The 24287-nt window shown below is 35.7% G+C and overlaps 2 pseudogenes; one reads left to right on the forward strand and one right to left on the reverse strand.

Annotated features, from left to right (window-relative positions):
- Positions 1-1222: 1222 nt before the first annotated feature.
- On the reverse strand, positions 1223-2685 carry LOC132673808 (keratin, type II cytoskeletal 8 pseudogene; annotated as a pseudogene).
- Positions 2686-19689: 17004 nt separating this feature from the next.
- On the forward strand, positions 19690-19810 carry LOC132673912 (U2 spliceosomal RNA; annotated as a pseudogene).
- The last annotated feature ends 4477 nt before the right edge of the window (positions 19811-24287 follow it).

Raw genomic sequence — 24287 nt, forward strand, 5'->3', positions numbered from 1 at the left:
TGACACAACCTACAATTCCACACTTGTCCCATCATCATTGCTACAGCAAGTTAATAAATCTACTTTGACTCTAGGTGTGTTCCTGATGGTCTTTAGACATTATGGTTTATTAAGCTCACACACAACAGGAGGGCTTAATTAGAAAGACTATGACTGCAGTACCTGGGTGGCTCAGTTGGTTAACCTTCTGACGGTTGATTTTACCTCAGGTCTTGATCTCAGTGTCATGAGTTCAAGCCCTGCATTGGGCTCCATGCTGGGCATAAAGCTTACTTAAAACAAACAAAAAAAAAAAACAAAACAAAACAAAAAAAAGAAAAAGAGAAAGGCTATGACTATGACTATTCCAAACATTAGTTAGCCTGTATATTAAATGGAATTTTCATAGTTTGTTGATGTGAATGTAAATTGGTATGACCACTTTAGAAAATTCTTCAGCTATATCTACCTAAGCTAAATATATAACTATTCCATGTTCCAAGACTTCCATCCTAGGTTTATGGCCAAGAGATAAGGAAATGCATAGCCACTAAAAGATAAGCATGGAATGTTCATGGCTCTTCTATTCAAAATAGCACCAAACTGAAAGCAAGCCTAAAGTTTATCCCCCCAAAAAAGTAAAAAGGTAAATCACTTACTTACTACACAGCGATATGAATGAACTAATTAATATTATACTTCATATGAATTAATCTCAAAAACATGTTGAGCAAATAAACCAGACACTAAATGTACATGCTGGATGAATTCCTTCATATATAAAGTTTAAAAAGAGATTCTAATACAGTTATAATTTAGAATATTGGTTATACCTAACATTTAGTTACTAGAAGCACAAAGGGGATTTAGGGAGATCTGGTAATCCTCTGCTTCCTGATCTGGATTACATGAATATATAATGCTTGTGGAAATTCATAAATCTGTATAGATGTCCACTTCTCTGTTTGCTAAAATTTTTGTTTTGTTTTGTTTTGGGGATTTGCAGAGTCATCTGAGGCTTTATTTGGGAAAAGACACTTGAATTGGCTTTTAGTAGGGGGTACTGGCAAGAGGGGGTACCCAGGGCTGCAGACTCCCTGCTAAGGGTAGGCTGAGGACCTGTGCTGAGCCTCAGGCATGTCTCCTGTTCTCCAAGGCTCCCCTTGGAGGAGTATAGCTCCTGCCCACAAAGGCTCTATGGTAACCACAGGAGTAGGAGGCCAGGAGGAACCACAGATGTTGTTCACTTGGACAGAAGGACGTTAGATGACTTGCACACCAGCTTCCCATGATAGGTCTCAATCTTCTTCACAATCATTGCCATGGAGAAGCTGACAGGGCTGAAGGAACTGGATCCCTCACCAGAGCTGAAGTTACACTGGAAGAAGCTGAGTTCATAATTGAGGCCAGGGCTTGTGAGGCCCCAGTAAGCCAAGCTCAGCCCACCTGAGTAGCCATTGGTGGTCTTAGTTTGGATACTCATGTTCTGCATACCAGACTCCAACAAGCTCTCCTTACCCTCCAGGAGCTTGTTGTCAGTGGTGATCTCCATGTCCAAGGCCAGCTTGATGTTCATGAGCTCCCTCAGCCACCATGCCACGTCCTCCTTGGCTCACAGCAGGGTGTCCTCCAGCTTGGCCAGCTTGGCACTGGTGTCCTTAATGGCCAACTCCCTGCACTGCTAAGCATTAGCTGTGGCAGACCCCAGGGAAGCCCTCTGGCCTTTGAGTCTCTTGATCTCAGCCTAGAGTTGTCTAATGTTCTGTTTCATCTTGGAAACCTCCATCGTCTGTGATGGAAGTCATCCCTGTGCTTCCTAGCCAATACCTGCAGCTCTTCCCACTTAATCCAGTACATGGTCTCAGTCTTAGCCCAACTGCAGTTGGCAATGCCCTCATAGTAGGCCTTGACCTCAGAGATAATGCTGTCCAGGTCTAGGGAGAAGATGTTGTCCATGGACAGGACCACGGACATGTCTGAGATCTGGGACTGCAGATTAAAGATCTCCTCTTCATACATCTGCCTTAAGAAGCCAATCTTGTCAGTCAGCTCTTCCAGGCAAACTCCAGCTTCAACTTGTTCACATAAGCTTCCTCCAAATCCTTCTTGTTAAGAACAAACTCATTCTCCATGTCTACACTCACTTTGATCTCCTCCTCCTATTCTTGAAGTCCTCCACCAGCCCCTGCACATTGCCAAGCTCCACCTCCGGCTTCAGCTTCTCCTGGCCCAGTGTGTTCAGCTGCCATTCAAGATTGTTGACATAGCTCTTGAACACATTGCCCATGTTGCTCCATGCTACCGTAGAAGGCTCCACCTCATCTCCAGAATTTTGTTCTGCTGCCCTAGGTGCTACATTTTATCGATGAAGGAGGCAAACTTGTTTTTGAGGGTCTTGATCTACTCCTTCTCCTGGGTGTGCACAGTCTGGATGCTGGGGCCCACTGCCAGCTTACAGGGGTTCAGCAGGCTTTGGTTCACTGAGAGAGCTGTGACGCGCCCCCACACCCCTGGCCACACCACAACCCCGACTACATTCATGCAGGTGACCAGACCACTCTGGAAGCTGCTGCTGCTGCCACCCACTCAGGGAAAGGCAGAGGAGGTGATGTGGGCAGCAGGCACACTCGTGTATGAACGGCTGCTGAAGGCCTAGGCTCTGGAGGTGGACATGTTGTAGGACTTCTGGGTCACCCTGATGCACATGGTGAAGGCTGGGGTGCAGGTGAGTAGGTTGAAACTGACAGAGCTTTGAGAACGAGCTGAGAAGCTGCTTTTAGGTAGGCTAAATTTTTTGAATTTACATGTTTTCATAAAAATGTAGAAGGCACACCAAAACTGAACTCTCATTCTTGCATAAAGATTCTATTAAAAAGAAGACTACTTTAGATATAGTTACTGTATTATTCAGAGTCCCACCATGAAACACACAGCACATCAAAGGTTAGTTGAAACAAGTTTAAGGAAGAAACAGTCTGTACAAGTGTAGGCAGAATTCAGTGCAGTATGCCATGGTGATGCACCCAGGAGCTAGCAAGAGTAGGAAACTCTTACGCCTCAATGAGGAAGGGGTAAGAGTTACCAGACACCAGCAAATACTGTAGTAGATGATGAGCACCTCAAAGGGAGCAGCCGCTGCTAAAACCTTACTCTGGCAGGGAAAGGAAAAAGGAAATAATTACTTTGAGCTTTCTTTTTCTTTCCACAATCAGCTCTCATGTTGCTAATCCAACCAGAACCTGAGTTAAAGGGATTTCAATAGGTACAATTTATAACAAGTAGTTTCCCAGAGTATAGAGCAGAGCAGAGGAGGGTAGAGAAAGAACCTGAAAGGGTAAATGGAGAAAACTAGCAGTTGTAGAGTCTATAGAGTAAGTATTTACAATGTACTTGTACTGGATACTGTCTGCCTTCATTATAAGGAAAACATATACTTTTCATCTTACTCCAACCTCTCTCATTTTTTTCATCTTTCTTTCTATGAGGCTAATTGCTATTTGAATTGTATTTTCACTGCTTCATTTTTTGAAACACAGTATCTTTAAATTTTGATCAAAATAAAGTAGTATGATAAATCAGGAGAGCAGAAATTTCTCCCCAAATAGCAGAAATTGTGTATTTTTGTGGATCTCAAAAATATTGTTTCCTGTTTAATGTGTGTTACAAAACTTGTCCTTCTAGGCATTTTGACTTTCAACCCATAATCCAGAAAAATTAAATAAGCAAATACTTAGTTCAAACTAGTCACTGGTCAGGATAAGCATAAAGTAACAAGATAACTGAAGATTCATTTACAATTATTTATTCTTTGACTTGGAATAGAGAGTCTTTTACAAACAGCTCAATTTGTATTTTAGGCTTCCTTTAAAGAATATGTTTTACCTGTAATTCCCCTCCCCCAAAGAAAAGCATTTTTTAATGTTTAGCAATAATAAAGTATTAGCCATTTTTCCCCATCAGCTAAAAAGAATAATATACAACTAATTATGCTTGTATGAGTAAAAAAAGAAAATCCTGAAATTTGTTCTAAACATTGATATAAATAGTTAAAACTTGACATCTATAAAAACACTAAAGTTTATCATCTCTATGGGATATTTTTAAACTTTTTAAGACATAATTTTTATGTTTCTAAAATCTGATTATTGGCATATGCATAAAACAGTTTTAGAAAATCTAAATGATTATCACTAGCTAAATATTCCTTTTAAAAACTTGCCAAATAAGAACAGTTCAAAAATGTGATCACCCTAATCTAAATTCGAATCAAACATCTATAAAGGGAATTCAGGACTTTAAATTAAAACTATCTTCTGAATGTGTAAATCAAAGTTATGCTTATAAGTACTAATTAGATTGTATTTAATTAAATCTCAGTTATTCATAATAGAATTTTTAAATATCATTAAAATTATATGCCAGAAGTAATTACTGAAAAAAAAAATTTGGTTTAGACAATCTTGCAAAAATCCCACGCAAACATAACTTTTATTTCACACTTCATAATTTTACTTTACATAGTGTTCTTAAATGGGTAAATGTGGACATTATTTACCACCTTACAAAATAAATATCCTTCATTCTCAATACCAAAAAAAAAAATTAATACCCTCTATTCAATTCACCTGTAAGATTGGTTGAAGGCAAAGCCTTAAAATCAGAAAAGTGTAGTAAGGGGCACCTGGGTGGCTCAGTCAACTAAGCGTCTGACTTCTGCTCAGTTCATGATCTCACAGTTTGTGAGTTCAAGCCCCATGTCAGGCTCTGTGGTGACAGCTCAGAGCCTGGAGCCTGCTTCAGATTCTGTGTCTCCTTCTCTCTCTCTCCATCCCTGCTCACGCTCTCTCTGTCTCTCAAAAATGAATAATTACAAAAACTTTAAAAAAAAGTGTGGTAAGACATTCATAATGATCACAACATCCCTATCCCCACCTTCATCTGGTAAAAAGCAAGAATGGAAACACAAAGTCTCACAGTAAAATCTCACATAAAATAACATCTACAAACTATAAGGCAGATCTATCTTAAAATGGTAGTTTTGTAGCTTTTTTTGTAACAAAACACACACAAAAAAGAATCATGGTCCAAAATAATCATGGTCCATGGTGTTGTGTAAGTATCAGATACAAGCTATTTTCTATTAAAAAGCATATATTTTCCCCCAATGTCTCCTGTAAATTAACATACAATAAAATATTTGCTTTTAAATGTTCACAATTTTTCTCAGGAGGGTAAGCATGCATTTCCATCCCATGTCTAATGGTAGCTTATTTTAATCTCAATAGGTCAGTGATGAGGAACTAACTTCATGCTGATGATTGATAGTACCACTTCAGAATAAGCAATGACGGTTGCTGAGCTAATACAAAGGTACATATTATCAAGTCACACTCACACAAACCAGAACCCTTATCCACTCTCAAGAACCTTACTAGCAATTTCAGAGATGCAAAGCAAGGAGAAACAAGCATGTCTCACTTGGTTTCCTGGTCTTTTTGTCCCACATTAATAGGTGAGGCTGAGGTAAAACTGAGTAAAGGGCGAGTTAATCAGTAACTCCTATGACCGGGAAGGGAGGAGACAACCTTCTTCATCATGTGTAATAGGCATCCCAACTATGCAGTTAAAAAGTAACATAACCATCAGATGATCTCTTTGGCCAAACTTTCCCCTTTTTTGTTGTGTATTTATTTATTTTTGAGAGAGAGAGCGAGCATAAGTGGAAAAAGGGCAGAGAGAGAGGGAGACACAGAATCACAAGCAGACTCCAGGCTCTGAGCTGTCAGCACAGAATCCAACATGGGGCTTTGAACCCACAAACTGTGATATCATGACCTGAACTGAAGTCAGAAGCACAACCAACTGAGCCGCCCAGGCAACCCAAAACTTTCTAATTCATAACATCACCCTTACCTTGAATGCCTCCATCATTGCATTTTCTACTCCCCCAGTTTCACACGGAAGTCTTGAAGAGCAACATCCATATTCCTCATAGGGATTACTACATATCAAGTTTCTCAACCTCAACACTATTAATATTTTGGGCTGGATATTCTTTGCTGGGAATGGGTAGGCTCTTCTGTTCTTTGGTGAATGTGTACCTCTGGCCTCTACCCAGTAGTTGTCAGTGACAACTACTTTGTTGTGACATATCTCTAGACACTGTCAAAGGAATGGTTCTGAACTGCCAAAATCCTCCCAGTAGAGAATCATTGCTATTTACTGAGCACCCTCATATGGCAATCCTAATGAATTTTGTATGCCAGACCCCAGACCACTACACCCAAAGAATTGCAAATGCCTAAGATCTTTTATTACAGGTTGTGCAAGCTGATCTCAGATTCTTAGACAACATTTTCAGATTCTAGGGCTTTTTACGAGGATAACATTCAGCCCCCCTATCCAAGTACTTTTCATTCTAAATCACAGTTCTCATAGTGAGATTTTAATTTATCTAGACTAGAATATAATGAAATTGCACAGTGTTTTAAGTCATAAGAGTATTCTTATAACTTAAAAAGTCATATATACAGACTCCTTCAGTTAAGTAATTTATCATTTCCTTCTCATACATATGTGTATGTCTCCCCTTCAGCCCTTTTCTTTATGTGACCTGGAACCCTTTCCTCAATGTGACCTAAATCTTTTATCCATCCTGCACCCTACACAGGTAACTGAGTCTTGTAGTCATTACTTCCACCTGAATATTCTCTTGATTTACTAAGAATTAGATTACAAAAAGCTCTCAAGATTAGGAAGCACTCCAGATCATACATCTAACAATCTATACCAGTGGCATTTAATTAAGTATGTCTTTCTGGTCATGATAAAGGAAGTTAAGGTCACAAGCACTTGTCACATTCCAAATGCTTAGGAAGGATTATTCCATTTAAGGGTGGGGGAGTTGGTGGGACAGATACTCCTCTCAGGGGGGGTTCTGTCACCCCTTGCCATTATCCACAGCAACAAATTAACCGTAACAACAACCAGATTTATCGGCTTGCAGAAATTTACAACCACTTGGGGATCCATTGTCAAGACAAAGATTCCTTCCTTTTAGTAGAACTGAAAATTAGCAACATAGCCCCTATATTAGTTTCCTGGGGCTGCCACAACAAATTTCTAAACTATGTGGCTTAAAACAACAAAAATTATTCCCCTGCTGTCCTGGAGGCTAGAAACCGTAAATTAAGGTGTTGGTAAGGTCATGTTGCCTCTGAAGGCTCTTGGGGAAGATCCCTCCTTGCCTCTTCCTAGCTTCTGGCATTTGTCAGTAATCCTTGGTGCTTTTAGTTTACTGATTCTTCATTCCAGGCTCTGTCTCCATCTTCACACCCTCCTATATGCCTGTGTGCAAAGCTCCCTCTCCTTATAGGGATAGTAATCATTGGATCTAACCCTACCCTAATCCACTTTGGTCTCTCATTAACTTCATCACATATAAATTGATTGCCAAATAAGATCACATTCATAGGTTATGGGTGGACACAAATTTGGGGAGATAGTATGCAACCCAGTACACTCCTTGATCATTAATTGAGGAATCCATACCAAAAGTAATTCACCAGACTTTGTCTAGTATTTCTTTGTAATATGTCTAAATTCCTTAACAGATTGCTCCTGGTAGTTTTAGTCACATGACCTTAGCCTGCAATTGGTTGTATGGTTTTACAAACAATGGATTTACTGGTGTTATTATGTAAATGAACAGGAGATCTCACCACAAAGCCATAGAAGCATAAAGAAGCCTTCCAGTATCAAGAAAATTCAGTCTTAAAGTGTTTCCTATTGTTATCTGCTGCTTGTCAACGGGTCTTCATTTTTTTACCCACAGGGCTGCCAACAAGAGTCAAGAAAAAAAAAAACTTTTTGCTCTTTTTTCCATTGCATGTCACTCTCTGTCAATCCACCTAGCCTGTCCCTCAGTTCTAAATCTATTTCCTCCAATTTCATTGGCAAGATTTTCCCTTGTAATGTACCTCATTTTTCTCTCCACTTCATAAGAAAGCAGTTACCCAAGCATCACTTTTTCACATATTTTTTCATCCCCTCCTCCTTCTTGCCAAAAACTGCCTTAGCCTTTCTTTTTTCATGAATCTGAAAGAAAGCCTGGCTTATCACACCAGCTAACACAAATAACCGTTCAGTCAGACTCATACAAATCAGAGATTTTATAAAACATCAAGACTTTCTTATGATCTTAAGCATATAAACTAAAAGGTTCAAGCAAAGCAGAAAAATGTCTCTGATATGCTGTTTGCATCTCCAAGTCCCTCCTTGCTGCAACTGTCCTTTGATTTCTGGCCCAGAATTAGATTCGCTTTTTAATGAGGCTGGCACGTTAACATACAGAATTATGAGTGTTTGGACTATGAAACATTTCCATTTGATACCCTACAGAGTTGTGTAATATTCTTCTTAGGCTTATTATATATCCATTAACTGTAGGCTTGTTTATCAAAAGCAACCCTGAATCAGGGACGTCATTGCTAAGACCACTATTCCACAGAGACTCTTCTTCTAGCAAATACATGGGCTAATATGGGCAAAATTTGCCCAAAGGTTCAGGTACCATAAACCATGTCATCTGGGTCCTTCTTTGGGGGGACAGGAATGGATCACAAGAAAACTACTTTATCTCCTTCTACCCCAGATGCTTTCTAGAGGTCATTATTGCTGATGACACAAGATATTAAAGATAGAAGTAAAATCTTTTTTACCTTACTAAAGGAGCAAAAAATCTTCTAATGGCAAAAGAGAGAAGTCTGTATTTGATGTTTTTGAACAACTAGTTTTAAGGAAAAGTAGTCATGTTCAAGCCTATGTAAAAGAAAAATATTTGGAATACTTAAAAATGAACAAATGAATGCATCCCTGAAAGTGGAAATGCCAATAAGCAAGGTTGTAGACTGTCTAGTCATCTTCAGCCCTGATGGCATCTTAATATTACATAAAACATTGTACCAGATGTTAAAGAATTACACAGTCCAAAGTCAAAAAAGTTTTTTGGAAGATTTAGATATATTCATGAAATTATTAGAGAGAAGTTACCAAAAATACATTTAAAATATTATAAAATTTTAAATATTTACAAAATACTTTTAAAAAAATAGACAAGGGGTAAAATAATCCAAACATCATTTTTAAGAGATTTAAAGATAAAATAGGGAGACTAAGAAAGGATAGTGGTACAGTGGTACATTAGAAAAGATGGGTTCAAGGGCATGAGCTTACAGTCATATATAAATGACAAGACCATTAATGAAAACAAAATGGATTTTAATAGCTGAAATAGTATCCACATCGTAACCACTGCCTGCAAGTGAATTTATTTTATTATTAGAGACCTGCTTGATTTTCTTAATGCCAGGGAATTCCTCAGTTTCACTGGCAGCCTCTTCAGTTTCCAGGAGACTTAAATGTTCAGTTATGTGTAATATATCCTGAGGGAATTTTTTATTCTCATATATATGCATATGCCTATCTATATTATAAATGGTGACTGCACCTGCTTTTTAAAACAGTGATCATATATAAAATAATTCATCACAGAATTAAATATCTTCCTTTTTAAAGATTTAAAACCCTGATAATTGTGTATTATAGAAAAATATTTTCAGATAAAACCCAGCTTTAAATTCTAACCTTTAAAAAATAACATTTACTGGAAAGCCTACAAGACCATTGTTCTTTTTAATTTTTAAAGCAGTGGTAGTCCAACAAAATAGTTGTATTTTATTCTTAGACCTTTATTACTTACAGATAATATCATATATATTTTTAAAACAAAAAAAAGTTCAAATTGATATGATTTAAACCAAAAACTGTTGGCTATATTATAAAATATATGCAACAGAGGCTCTTACAACACAAGAGAAAAATTTTGTCACTACTTTAGACTTTGAAGTTTCATTAATATACAAAGGTTCAAGCTTAAAGAAAATTTCTTGTATTGATTTCTCTCAATTTAGAAACTTTTATTTATTTTTTGTAACGTTTATTTTTTTTTTTTGAGACAGAGACAGAGCATGAACAAGGGAGGGTCAGAGAGAGAGGGGGACACAGAATCTGAAACAGGCTCCAGGCTCTAAGCTGTCAGCACAGACGCGGGGCTCGAACACACGGACCACGAGATCATGAACTGAGCCAAAGTCAGTCGCTTAACCGACTAAGCCACCCAGGCACCCCTCAATTTAGAAACTTTTAAATGGTTACATTATTTTTTTCTTAATATGGTCAAACATTCTCTCAATTGTTTATACAAAACATGTCTCTCTGGAATAAATATAATTATCTCAAAGTTCCTATTTAATGATGGCAATCATAAAATCAAAATAACAAAAATAATGAAAGCTCAGCTACCAAAAAACTTGGACATTTTTCCAGTATTTATTATAAATCAACTGGCTTCCTGGAATTGTTTTACAGAATCATGATTGAATGAATAACCCTAGTGGTGCTAGTCATTCCTGTGAGAAAGCAGCCAGATTTCAAATCAATACGTACTGTTCCGAGCATTTGTTCTTGCTGTTCTAGATGTAGCATTCATACTGAAGCCACCTATTTCCTCTACCTGCTATATTTACTGGTCAGGCCTATCTCTCTTATTAGAAGCCATGTTGGCCTCTCTTGATATCTTGACTTCAGCTGTCCTAAGGATAACATAAGTTGATATAATTAAGTTCACATAATTAATGTATGCCAATGCAAGAAATTAATCCTATATGATATATAGCCTATATTTTAATTTAAACCACTCCAATTCTAGAAACTGGAAATTTAGGATTTAAAATTTTATAAAAATTCACTTAGCCATAATTCATATAACTTGGTGATAAGCAAGATAATTTTTTTAATTTTATAATGAAGCCAATTCAGTATACAAAAATATTGTGTAATGAAGTCTCTCTTACATGGTTACCTAGTTACACATATATCTATCTATAGATAAATAAATATAGATATAAATGATATAAATACGTGTGTGTGTGTGTGTGTGTGTGTGTGTGTGTATAATCAGCAGAGAGTTGCTTAACTTTGAACTAATTCCTTACTCCCCTCCACACTTCATGTATTCGGTATCATAATTTGCATCCTTTTTTTTTGAGAGACAGAGCATGAGCAGGGGAGTGGCAGAGAGAGAAGGAGACACATAATCCGAAGCAGGCTCCAGGCTCTGAACTGTCAGCACAGAGCCCGATGTGGGGCTCGAACCCATGAACTGTGAGATCATGACCTGAGCTGAAGTTGGACGCTCAACCAACTGAGCCACCCAGGCACCCTTATATCCTTTTATTTTGTGTTTCTCTTGACTTATTTTTACAGAAATACTTATGTTTTTTTGCTTTTGTTCTTCCTATTTTTTTTTTACTCTTACTTATGGTTTTTGTTTCCCACCCACAGAGTCCCCCTAAACATTTCTCTTAGCACTGTTTTAGTGGTAATTAATTCTTTTAACTTCTGCTTATCTGGGAAATTCTTTCTCTCTCTTTCTGTTCTGAATGATAGCCTTATTGGATAGAGTATTCTTGGTTGCAGATTTTTCCCTTGCAGCACTTTGAATATACCATGCTGCTCCCTTCTGACCTGAAAAGTTTTTGCTGAAAAATCCACTGATAGCCTTATGGGGTATCCCTTGTATGTAAGTATCTTCTTTTTTCTAGCAGTTTTTAAAATTCTTTGTTATCACTGTTTTATGTAATTTTAATCTATCTGGACTGCTATATGTGGAAGATGTTATATATAAAACCAATGGTAACCACAGATCAAAAAACAGTAATAGAGATGCAAAATATAAAGAGTAAGGAATCCAAGTATTTCACTAAAAAAGCCAATTTATCATGAAAGAAAGTAAAAGAACGGGATCAAGAGGAACTACGAAAACAACCATAAAACAGGTAACCAAATGGCAGTAAATACACTCATATACATGCAGAAATAGTCAACGAAATAGTAGCAAACCAAATCCAACGATACATTAAAAAATCAACTACCACGATCCACTAGCATTTATTCCCAAGATGCAAGGGTAACTCAATCTTTGTAATTTGATCAACATGATACATCAGATCAGTAAGAGAAAAAATAGAAATCATATGATCATTTCAATAGATGAAGAAAAAGCACTTAACAAAGTACCACATCCATTCATGATAAAAACCCTCAACAATGTAGGTCTAGAGGGAACGTACCTCAACACAATAAAGGTCATATAGGGAAAACTCACAGTTAATATCATACTCAATGGTGAAAAACTGAAAGCATTTCCCCCAAGGAATAATACAGGAATGTCCAATCTCACCATTATTTAACATAGTACTGAAAGTCCTAGCTACAGCAATCAGATGAGAAAAGGAAGTAAGAGGCATTTAAATTGGTAAGGAAGAAGTGAAACTTTTACTATTTGCTGACAACATGATACTACATATACATACATATACACGTACGTATACATATATATGTATATGGGAGCGGCATGGCATATATGTATATGTATGTGTATATGTATGTATATGTATATATTTATATATATGTGTGTGTGTACACAGCACACTAAAGACTCCACCCAAAAACTACTAGAACTGATAAGTGAATTCAGTAAGGTTTCAGGATACAAAATCAACATACAGAAATGTGTGGCATGTCATATGGTAATAAGCAATACAAAGAGAAATTAAAAAAGCAATCCGATTTAAAATTGCACCAAAGATAATAAAATACCTAAGAATAAATTTAACCAAAGAGGTGAAAGACCTGTACTCCGAAAACTACAAAACATTTATAAAATATATAGAAGATGACACAAACAAGTAGAAGGGTATTCCATGCCCATGGATTAGAAGAACACATGTTGCTAAAATGTCCATACTACCCAAAGCAATCTATAGATTTAATGCAATTGCTATCAAACTACCAATAATATTTTTCACAGAATTAGAACAAAAAATCCTAAAATTTGTATAGAACCAAAGAAGACCCCAAATGGAAAAAGCAATACTTAAAAAGAAAAACAAAGCTGGAGGCATCATAATTCTAGGTTTCAAGTTATATTACAAAGCTGTAGTAATCAAAACAGTATGGTACTGGCATAAAAATTGGCACATAGATCAGTAGAATAGAATACCCAGAAATAAACCCACGGCTTATATGGTTAATTAATTTTTGACAAAGGAGGAAAAATATGCAATGGGAAAAAGCTTCATCAACAAACAATGTTGGGAAAACTGGAAAGCAACATGGATAGTAATGAAATTGGACCACTAGCTTACACCATACACAAAGACAAATTCAAATTGGATGAAGGAGTTAAATCTGAGACCTGAAACTATAAAACTATAAAAACTCTTTCTAGAAGAGAGCACAGGCAGTAATTTCTCCCACATCAAATGTAGAAACTTTTTTCTAGATGTGTCTCCCGAGGCAAGGGAAACAAAAGCAAAAATAAACTATTAGGACTATATCAAAATAAAAAGCTTCTTCAAAGTGAAGAAAACAATCAACAAAACTTAAAAGACAACATACAGAATGGGAGAAGATATTTGCAAATGCAATCTCTGATAAAGAGTTAGTATCTAAAATATTTAAATTACTTATACAACTCAACACCCAAAAAAATAAGTAATCCAATTTAAAAATGGACAGAAGACCTGAACAGACATTTCTCCAAAGAAGACACACATATATACAGCAGACACATGAAAAGATGCTCAACATCACTCATCATCAGGGAAATGCAAATCAAAACTACAATGGGATGTCACCTCATATCTGTCAGAATGGCAAAACAAAAACAAAACAAAAAAACACAAGAAACAAGAAGTGTTGGAGAGGATGTGGAAAAATAGAAACTCTTGTGCACTGTTGCTGGGAGTGCAAATTGGTTCAGCTACTGTGGAAAACAGTATGGAGTTTCAAAAATTTTAAAATGGATCTACCATACAATCCAGTAATTGCACTACTGGGTATTTACCCCCAAAATACAAGAAATTAAATCAAAGGGGCACATGCATCCCAATGTTTATTGCAGCATTATTTACAATAGCCAAACTATGGAAACAGCTCAAGTGTCCATCAATAAATGAATGTATAAAGAAGTAGTAGTGTGTGTGTGTGTGTGTGTGTGTGTGTGTGTGTGCGCGCGTGCACGTGTGTATATATATATATATATATGTGTGTGTGTGTGTATATATATATATATGGAATATTATATATATGTATGTATAATGGTATATTATTCAGCCATACAAAAGAATAAAATTTGCCATTAGCAAAAACATCGATGGAGCTAGAGAGTTAAAGACAAGTGAAGTAAGTCAGTCAGAGAAAGACAAATACCCTAAGTTTTCACTTATATGTGGGATTTAAGAAAAAAAACCAAAGAGCAGACGAATAAAAGAGAGAGAAACCAAGAAACAGACTCTTAACTACAGAGTACAACCTGATAGTTACCAGAGGGGAGAAGAGTGGGGGGATGGGGAAAATAAGTGAAGGAAATTAAAGGATATACTTGTCATGATGAGCACTGGTGATGCATATAGAATTGTTGAATCACCATATTGTAGACCTGAAACTAATGTAATACTGTAGATTATAATGAAATTAAAATAAATTTGGGGTGCTTTGGTGGCTCAGTTGGTTAAGTAACTGACTTTGGTTCAGGTCATGATCTCACGGTTTGTGGGTTCTAGTCCTGCATCAGGCTCTGTGTTGAATGCTTGCTCGGAGCCTGGAGCCTGCTTCAGATTCTGTGTCTCCTCCTTTCTCTGTCCCTCCCCTGCTTGTGCTCTGTCTCACTCTGTCTGTCAACCATAAATAAATGTAAAAAAAAATTTTTAAAGAACAAATTTAATTAAAAAGGTTAAAAAATAAATATATAAAACTGCAGCAACTCAGATAAGTCAATGATGCTTTACACATCCAAACTCTTTTTTACAATATTTCCTGAAGCAGGATATACAACCCTCAGTCCCTGTATGCACAGTATGTTTTTTGATAAATATTTATTGGTTTCTTCTATGGAACACACTGGGAGCTAAGCTCTAGTGATGCAAAGTAAGCCAAAGAAAAGAATCCTGCTTTCAGGAAGCTCACAGTTTAGTGGAGGACATATACTAAAAACGAGTAAACAAGTAAACAAAAATGACCAATTGTGGTAACTGATATAAAGAACAGGATGCCAATCTAGACAAAATAAGAATAGAGTGAAAGTATGAACCTTTGTCAATAGGGTAGTCTGGAAGGGTAACTTTCTGGCTGAGACTCCAAGGGCAAAATTGGATACTTCCACAAAAAGCATGGCAGGAAAGAATATCCCAGGCAGCGCAAACAACCAGAGCAAAAGCCCTAAAGCCACAAAGAACTGGTTTTATGCAAGGAACTGAAAGAAAAACAGTTTGCCTGCAGTCTGGGGGTAAGAAGGAATAGTAGCAAGCTAAGAGTTTGGAGATAATTAGGGATCACATCAGGAAGGAACTCACAGCACATAGTAGGGAATTAGGATTGGCTTTATTTACAGTGAAAACCAATGAAAAAATTAAACAGTGAATGTTAAATTGTATTCAGGCTACTCTGATTGTTAATGGTGAAATGATTGCAAGAAGATGAAAATGAAAGGGAGAGTAGTTGGTTCTTTTGAGAACCAAGAAAGAGATGATAATCTTTGAGACAAGTATTAAGACAACAAAAATACATGCTGAATTTCTTATGGGAATGAATTAACAAAAAGAGTCAAAGACACTAAACAACCCAGTCACTGGTTTAAGCAATTGGTTGAATATTTCTGCAAAATTCTGAGATGGAAAAGTCAGGTAAAGAACAAGGGAGGAAGGGGTTGGAGGAAAGGATTCATAAGAGAGTTCAATCTTAGAGTTTGAAAGGTTTCTGATAAACCAAATCTGAAACATCTCTAAGGCATCAAAGTCTAAAAGGTTAGTCTGGAGCTTAGCAAAGAGATCTGGAATCTACACATTTGGGAGTCATCAACATCAAGAGTAATTAAATCCAGACACAGAAATCCCTGTCCACTTTTACATGGTTTTACTCACCATTACTGAGTTTACCTTGAAATTATTATAATTTACTCAGATTTCAGTGGTTTTAGTTTGTGTGTTTTTTTTTTACTGATTCCTACTTTGTTTTTTCCACAGTATGGAATCTGGTACAGTGCTTATTTTGACCTAACATACTCCATGTTACCTAAGACCTTCCCTGTGCCTGGAACTAATACCTAATGCTTGTGGTCCCTCAACTGTTTCCCAACCGTTTTTTTTTCAATATTACCTTCCATAGTAGCCTTTATAGCCATTTTTTTCCTAATTTATCCCCATGATATTTTACAATAGATAGATTATATATTTGTTGATATAATGTCAGATAAAATATCTGAGCTCTGTACATAAAAAAGAATAAGTATATGGATAATCTTTTTATACATTGCAGAATAAGAATGACTAAATTTTTCCAGTAAAAATTTAAAACTGGAAAGGCTACTAACTTAATACTGTTTATGGTAATTTTTAATGTAAATCATTTACTTAAGGAAATTATATCGAATTATATATGCAAATTAGGAGCATATATCAATACATAATAGCAATGTAAGAAGAATTTAAAATTAATAATTCAAAACTTATTTTCCAGCAAAATAAGCAGTAGAAAAACTAAATAATTACTTAAAAATTACTTTTAGTGAACATTTAACTTTTGCTTTATATGAGGAAATAATTAGCTGACAGTCTGACAGTCATTCAGATACTACAGCTTTCCTTTTTCTTTTTAGTACTTTACAGAATTCTAGGTTGATTACGGATGTAGAATTAAATAATAAAATATAGACTATTTTTTATTTAATCTTCAGAACCAACCATACACACAAAACCATTGCGAATCAAACATAAACCACCCGATCCATAATGCAGACAGTAGCAGACAAAAGGCAATGGAAAGTGACCTCTCATATAAGATTTCTATACTGAGCAAATGACTGAGATAAAGTCCTCTGGTTGCAGCCATATATTCACTACAATTTTGTAGCAATATCTTGCAAACATTTTGTACATCTTCCAAGAACTCAATGTCAGTGCAATTTATGTGATATGCAAGAAAATCCCATGAGAAAAACTAAAGATTGAGAAATACAACTTTGTAGGGTACAACTGAGCTTTAGATGGCCACATACCATTGTAATAACATTCCTCTCCAAGAACCAATTTTTATTTATTTGAGGGTGATCTTATTCTTACTGAGAATCTAGATCTTAGATCATCTGAGGTCCAAGAGACTATAACATTGCCCCTTTCCAGCTCTACTGCTGTAGACTGAACTCTTTAATTGGTAAGTTTCTAGAAGAGGACATCCCATACATCTGGCTTCTCAAGACTTAATTATCCCTTTACTATTAAGTAACATATGCAATAAATATAAAAATAAATAAGTCATAAATTCAAACCTTACTTAAAATTAATTTCAGAAACTATGACATATAATTAGAAATATACATATAATAATAATAAACCACTAAAACATTTTGTTTTAATTCTACACTGAGTTACACATAAACAGAGGTGTCAGTGGAAGACGGTCCAAAAATATAAATGGTATTTGGAAAAAATATTTAATGACTGGCACAGTTTTAAAATGTATGCTTTTATTCATTTCCATTTCTATTTCAGGATACCTTGACCTCATTCTTCAAGGTAGAAGTATTTTCTTTACAGCAACTGCTGATCCATGGATAACCTAGTCCAGAGCTGTCTGAAAGCTTGTGAATCACTCCACTAAACTAGGCTAAATTCAAAATAACCCCAAAATCTTGCTGGGGAATAAACATCTAAAAAAAATCACTGTTTAGAGGAAGATCTTTTATATATGATGTTACAATTTGAAAAAAGAAAAAAAGCAGGCAAGTAGTTAATAATCACTACCTTTGCTTTTTCTTTTTACTCTTGGAAAAATCCAACTCCCCAAAATGCATTTTTAAATGCAGCAAAAATACAAGTGAATTATCTCTGAATTTTTTTTTCTTAATTATTCAAGTATGAAAAGTTGTGTGGTTAAAAATAGCAGGATTTTTTGAGGAGATAATATTTTTAAGTAATTGGCAAAAATCTCAGCTGGAAGTGAAATAGCCTTATTATCAAATTTAGTAAAGTACAGGGCAAGGCACAAGTGGCAATTTGCTGATCACATGGAGAGGGATGAATTTGGCAGAGCTGAAAGAAGTAGACAGCTCCGGAGTTGTGAGGCTCCTCAGAATTACATCTACTCTCTCAGCAACCAGAATAGGCATATTCTACCTAATAATCATATCTTCAGAAACCTTTCTAGCTTTAAAATAGCTAGTGAATAGTTGTCTAGATCTGTCAATGATTGAAATAGTTTAGGACACAGTTACACATAAGGAATAAATGTCCCATGCAAGTTCAGTTTGGCATACATTAAGGAAAATAGGCTTTCAAAATCTTCCCCACCCCCCTCCAACTTTGAAGCATTAGACTGGTAGCCTAATGTCCTGAAAGCCTCTAGTTTGTTAAAAGCAAGGGTTTTGTTTTTCTTTTTTCTTTTTTTCCTTTTTCTGTATTTGAACACTGTAATCCTCCCAAATTTATAATTCTCACTTTTTTTGTGACAATAATTTTCACTCTTATTGTTCCATCTTCTGTTTTAAACTCCTTAAACGCAAGCTCCATTACTTTTAACTTACTCTGAAAAGCATCGAATGTAATGTCACTTGCAAATAGGTACTTAAAAGGCTCTGAATGATAGAATGTTGATGTTGACAGACGTAGGGTCCCAGCAAAGAATGAAATTGTTAAAAAGTGACAGAAAACTATGAACCTGGTGCAAACAGGATTTTCATCTCTAAATGTTGAGTTACCTAAAAGACATGTTTTAGTAGAGGCGAAAATACATAAAAATAATTAGCACGGTATCTCCTAACACTAGCAACTTAAAAACCCTAAGGCCAGAAGGGCCCAATCCTTAGAAAAGTTAAGAGTCCTGTACCTATTCCCCAGAAGTTGGGTTGGGTTAGGGATATAATTATTGCAACTACCAAAATCTAATTTTGATATATAGTTTTTGTGTTTTTTTTCAGAAATATCTTTCTGATTATAATATCTAAAACCCCGAAGATTTTAATCAATGGACATTTATAGCTGCTTAACAAATGACTGACAATAATTCTTTATTCAAAGCACTCCCCATATTCGCAGCTCATAAAGCTGGGTAATTATCACCACTTGGTAACCATGGGACTTCAAGAAGGTCATTTTATTTCTCTCAAATTTAAAAGTATCTCTTTTATATATTATAAAAATATTTTCTCTGGTTTCCTCACGCAAATTTCAAATGAACTAAAACAAAGTGTTTTATATCATCAAAAACATTATCATACTCTTGATGGTGACCACAGTGAAAAGAATGAATTAGACTAGTTTTCATATATACTTTCTACAAAGTAATCATAAAGACTTTCATTAAAAAGATGTCATCAAAGGGAAAAAAAGTTGACAAAATTCTAAATTTGTAAAAGTGATCCTCTCACTGTCTATAATCCTAGTTTAATGGGATCATATGGTATACATTGCTTCATAATTATTTTTTCTCAACAATTTATCTGTATTCTATGTCAGAGCATATAGATTTATTGTTTTAAATTTCTATCTTTTAAATTGCTATATAGTGTACCAGAATTTAGGAATATTAAGGCTTATCGCTTCTCAGCCTTTTGGCTAAGATCAAGTGTAGGAATATTAAGGCTTATTGCCTAATAAAAACTACTCCCATTTATAAAATGAAAAATTATATTTCCAGTATTTTTTATTTACCCCCTTATTCATATGTAGAATTACCCAAGAATAAATGCCTAGAATGAAATGACATGTAAAAAAAAAAGTTATATTTTCAGAAAAACATGCATTTTTATTCTGCCTTTTTCTGCATTTTATTCCACATACTTAAGACTACACTTTGCAGCTGTATGGATGTGGATGGGATCATGTGACCAATTCTGGAAAAGAAAATGTTGGCAGAAATAGTATTTGAGCCATGTCTGGTCCCTAAAACTCCCATGAGATCCTCTGTTTGTTTTCTGCTCTTTAGTCTGGCCACATGCAGGATGCTAAAAAATTGTATGCTGCCCAGTCATTTATATTTCTTCTCCCATGTCTTACTCATGAATACTGCTTTTCTATGTTTTTTATCTCTTTCACTTTTATTTGCAAGATTTCTACATCTATTTGTGAAAATACATTTGTGTCATGTGTGAGGCAGATAGCATTTCTGTGAATCTACTAAATTTGTTTACAGAAGTTTCTATCATTCATCAAATCTATTTCTTCACTTTTAGCTTCCAGTTATTACACTGTATTTAAAGAGCCCCACTTAAATCCCTCACAAAATACTCATAAAAAATTGCTCAACCTAGGGGCTCCTGGTTGGTTTAGTAGGTGGAATATGTGACTCTTGATCTCGGGGTTGTGAGTTCAAGCACTACATTTGGCATAGAACTTTAATTTTTTAAAAACAAATGCTCAACCGTTTCTCATGATAGGTCTTTTATAATTTAACAGTCATTTTGCAAAGTTGCTCAACTTTTTTTATTCTAAGTCTTTTATATTTTCATTTTTAGAAGTAATTTTCATCCATTTTTAATATTTGTTAAGGGAAGTAAAACAGGAATTCAATATTTTTCTTTAAATGATTAACCTTTGACAAAACACCATTTATTATATAACCTATGTTTCATCTATTTGAAGTGTGATTTATCTATTAAATTTTTCCATGATATTTTTCTTCCAGATGATATAATAATTCTTCCTGGATGCTTTCAGGATTCTTTCTCAAAAGTCAGTCCATTTTCCAGGATATATCATAATCTCACTATTTTTTCTAATTATTTTATTAGTATATAAACACTTCCAAGTACTGATTTAATTATTTTACATAAGATGTCTTCCAAATTTTCATTTATTTGTTCCATTTGTTCTATACTCTTCTTTACAAATGCCAAGTATGTATATATTGATTAACCATTTTCTGGCTCTTACTTCTATTAGCTTCTCTGGAATAACTTTTATCTCCATTATTTTCCACCAAATTATTTCTCAAATACTGTCTTTGCTAACAATCCTGCTTTTGACAGATCCTAACAATGTTTTGATTCCTGTAATTGTTTCTTTAATGTGTCATCCTTTCCTTTTTTTCTGACATTTTTTAAATCTCCTCTGTCGTAGCCCTTATGTTTTTACTCTTATTTTTTTTTATTTGAATTGGCTCCACACCCAGTGTGGAGACCAACACAGGGCTTGAATTCACGACCCTAATATTAAGTCCTGACCTGAAACCGAGAGTCAGATGTTTAACCTACTGAGGCAACCAAGCAACCTTCTCCTAATTTCTCTTCTATTCCTGAAAATTTACACTTTGCAATTTCCTTAAGATTTTTAAAAGTATACTTTGATTTTTGGTAGCTATATACTTCAAAATGTCTGGATGAGACCTACCTTTTGCTTATGTTATCTTCCTTCATTTTCTTAAAATTATAGGCAAATTTGATTTGGATACTTTCTATTACTTTTATTTGTATGACTGTGTTTCCCATGAAAAATGAAGCTGAAGTATCCTTGACTTTATTACTGGGCACTGATTTAACTGTGTCTTTGGAATTTGAGTTGTAGGACAGAAGACTGTTGGTTTATAATAATTTTTGAGTCATTTATTTGCTCAGGGGCAGCAGAATGATATGCTAAGTAAACTGAGCAGCTCCACTTGGGTTTTGTTTGTTTGTTGTTGTTGTTTTTCCCATCTTTTGTCACTAAATTCTATTTATTCCTTTGTCCTAAGAATGCCGTTTCAAAGGCATTCACCTCAGAATTCAGCTTTAACAGGCTGGAGGCCACTCTAGATCCAAGTGGCTATATGCATTTTGGATTTTTTTTTTTTTTTTTTGTAATTTTCAAGAGTTTTCTGCATACATAACTGCGGTCAGAAGCTTCACGGCTATGTTTCACATTGCTACATTTCTTCTGCCACTACATCAACTCCATGCTATTTATCTTTTTTTTCTGGTGGTCCACCACTAGAACCTTACATTTCTTTCTTTCCTTTTCTTGCTTTTTCTTCTTTTTGTCTTCGTATGTGTGTGCATATGTGCGTACTTATAGATACTATTTTCTGGCCTCTTTCTTTTGGACAAGGTTATGCTATGGTGGGATCTGGGAGTTGCTTGCCAAATCTCAATGATTTAGTCTAAATTTCAGTCTCTAATAAATATTCTTTATAGTCTATTGGACAGTGTGATTGTTTCTTATTTTTTTAGTATGTGGGCTGTGGGCTGTGCTTTTTTCTATTTCAGATATTTCAAGGAAGGGAAATTAAGTGCAGGTACTCTGCTATCCCTACTAGATGCTCTGAATTCTGACTCTAAGAATTTATTTCTAGCTACTTCAAAATGAGTGATAGGGGCACCTGGGTGGCTCAGTCGGTTAAGCGTCCGACTTCAGCTCAGGTCACAATCTCACGGTCCGTGAGTTCGAGCCCCAGGTCGGGCTCTGGGCTGATGGCTCAGAGCCTGGAGCCTGCTTCCGATTCTGTCTCCCTCTCCCTCTGCCCTTCCCCCATTCATGCTCTGTCTCTGTCTCAAAAATAAATAAACGTTAAAATTTTTTTTTTAAATTAAAAAAAAAATGAGTGATAAAAAATGAAACTGATTTTAGTATTTTTAAAAGATATGACTCTATTGCTCTTATAGCCAGGCTGAATACCAGGAAAATTCTGGCTTTAATCACTTAGAGCCATAATTCCTGAATATAAATTACTTCTTAGTGACTAAAAATCAAATATAACAGACCAGAGGAAAGAACAAAGAAGCAGACTAAAGACAATGCAAATGGTAAACTCACTGGAGAGAATTCAAAGAACAGAGTTATGAATGTTTATTCTTCCCAAGAATAAAAAAACAGATCACCTACAAAGGTGAATGATTGCCCCAGAAGAAACACTGAATGCTACAAAGAGATAGGCGGATACTTCCAAAGATCTAAGAGAAAATTATATTTAATCTGGAACCTGTAACCAAAGCATAAATTAAATATTAGGTTAGAATAAAGGCACTTTCTGACATGAAAGGACTCAAGAGATTTGCCTCCTAGACATGCTTACCAGTGAAATCCAGAAATAAAATGATGAAGTAAACTAGAAAGATGCAAACTTGGGATCCAGAGGACAGGAGAAACAGCAAAGACATGATCCAGGTTGAGGGCCATGCAGCAGGTCTGTGGCAGTCAGATCAGAGCAGGCAAATGTAGAGCCCCAAAAGGGAAGACAGAGAGAAACCTGAAAAACTGACTGAATGGGGAATTTGGAAAAACTGGAGGTTATGAATAAATAGGGGGGAAATGGCAATTTAAAATACCAGATAACTATTTTTTTTTTAATTTTTTTTTTAACGTTTATTTTTGAGACAGAGACAGAGCATGAACAGGGGAGGGGCAGAGAGAGAGGCAGACAAAGAATCCGAAACAGGCTCCAGGCTCTGAGCCATCAGCACAGAGCCCGATGCGGGGCTCGAACTGAGGACCGCAAGATCGTGACCTGAGCCGAAGCCGGACACTCAACGACTGAGCCACCCAGGCGCCCCTAGATAACTATTCTTAAGCACAAAGATCTGTGCTCTGCTGTGAAGAGGATTTGCATGATCACAATAATGAAAACACTGTTTATAGAATGTTGACTAAAATAATGAACTAATGTACAAAGCACGGAAGACTTAATTGTGATCATCATAACATAAATGTTATCAACCCTCACAATATAGGGGTAAGCTCATATATAACAGAAATAAAGTATAGGAGGGAGGAAACCTCAACAAGAAGTTTTGAAAAATACAATTAAGAACAAAGTCTTCTCCCAAAACAAAAACCTCTCCACAAAGGTAGTAGAAAAAGAAATTACTTTTGTTATTAAGTATTAAAACAAACTGTGATACATACCGCAGGCAATCCACTAAGAGATTCCAAAAAACAGAAAAAAAATCTCACCTTATATAGCTTCTTATATACCCTATTGCATGCAAGTTATCAAGATAAACAGTAACTAGTCCTCAAGAGAGAGAGGATGCAACACCACCATTTGCAATGCATAATTCATCTCCTAAATTTAACTGGTGACCATCTGTGTTAGCTAATTGGCATTATCCAGAGGAAAACCAAACTTCTCATATCTTTATGGCAGGAGATCATTTTGCAATTTGGAGCAAGGTGCTTACTGAAGTTAGGCCCCCACCTTTGCATAGAAATACTGATGATTAC

This window comes from Panthera onca, chromosome C1, assembly GCF_046562875.1.
Source record: "Panthera onca isolate mPanOnc1 chromosome C1, mPanOnc1 haplotype 2, whole genome shotgun sequence".
Classification (NCBI taxonomy): domain Eukaryota; kingdom Metazoa; phylum Chordata; class Mammalia; order Carnivora; family Felidae; genus Panthera; species Panthera onca.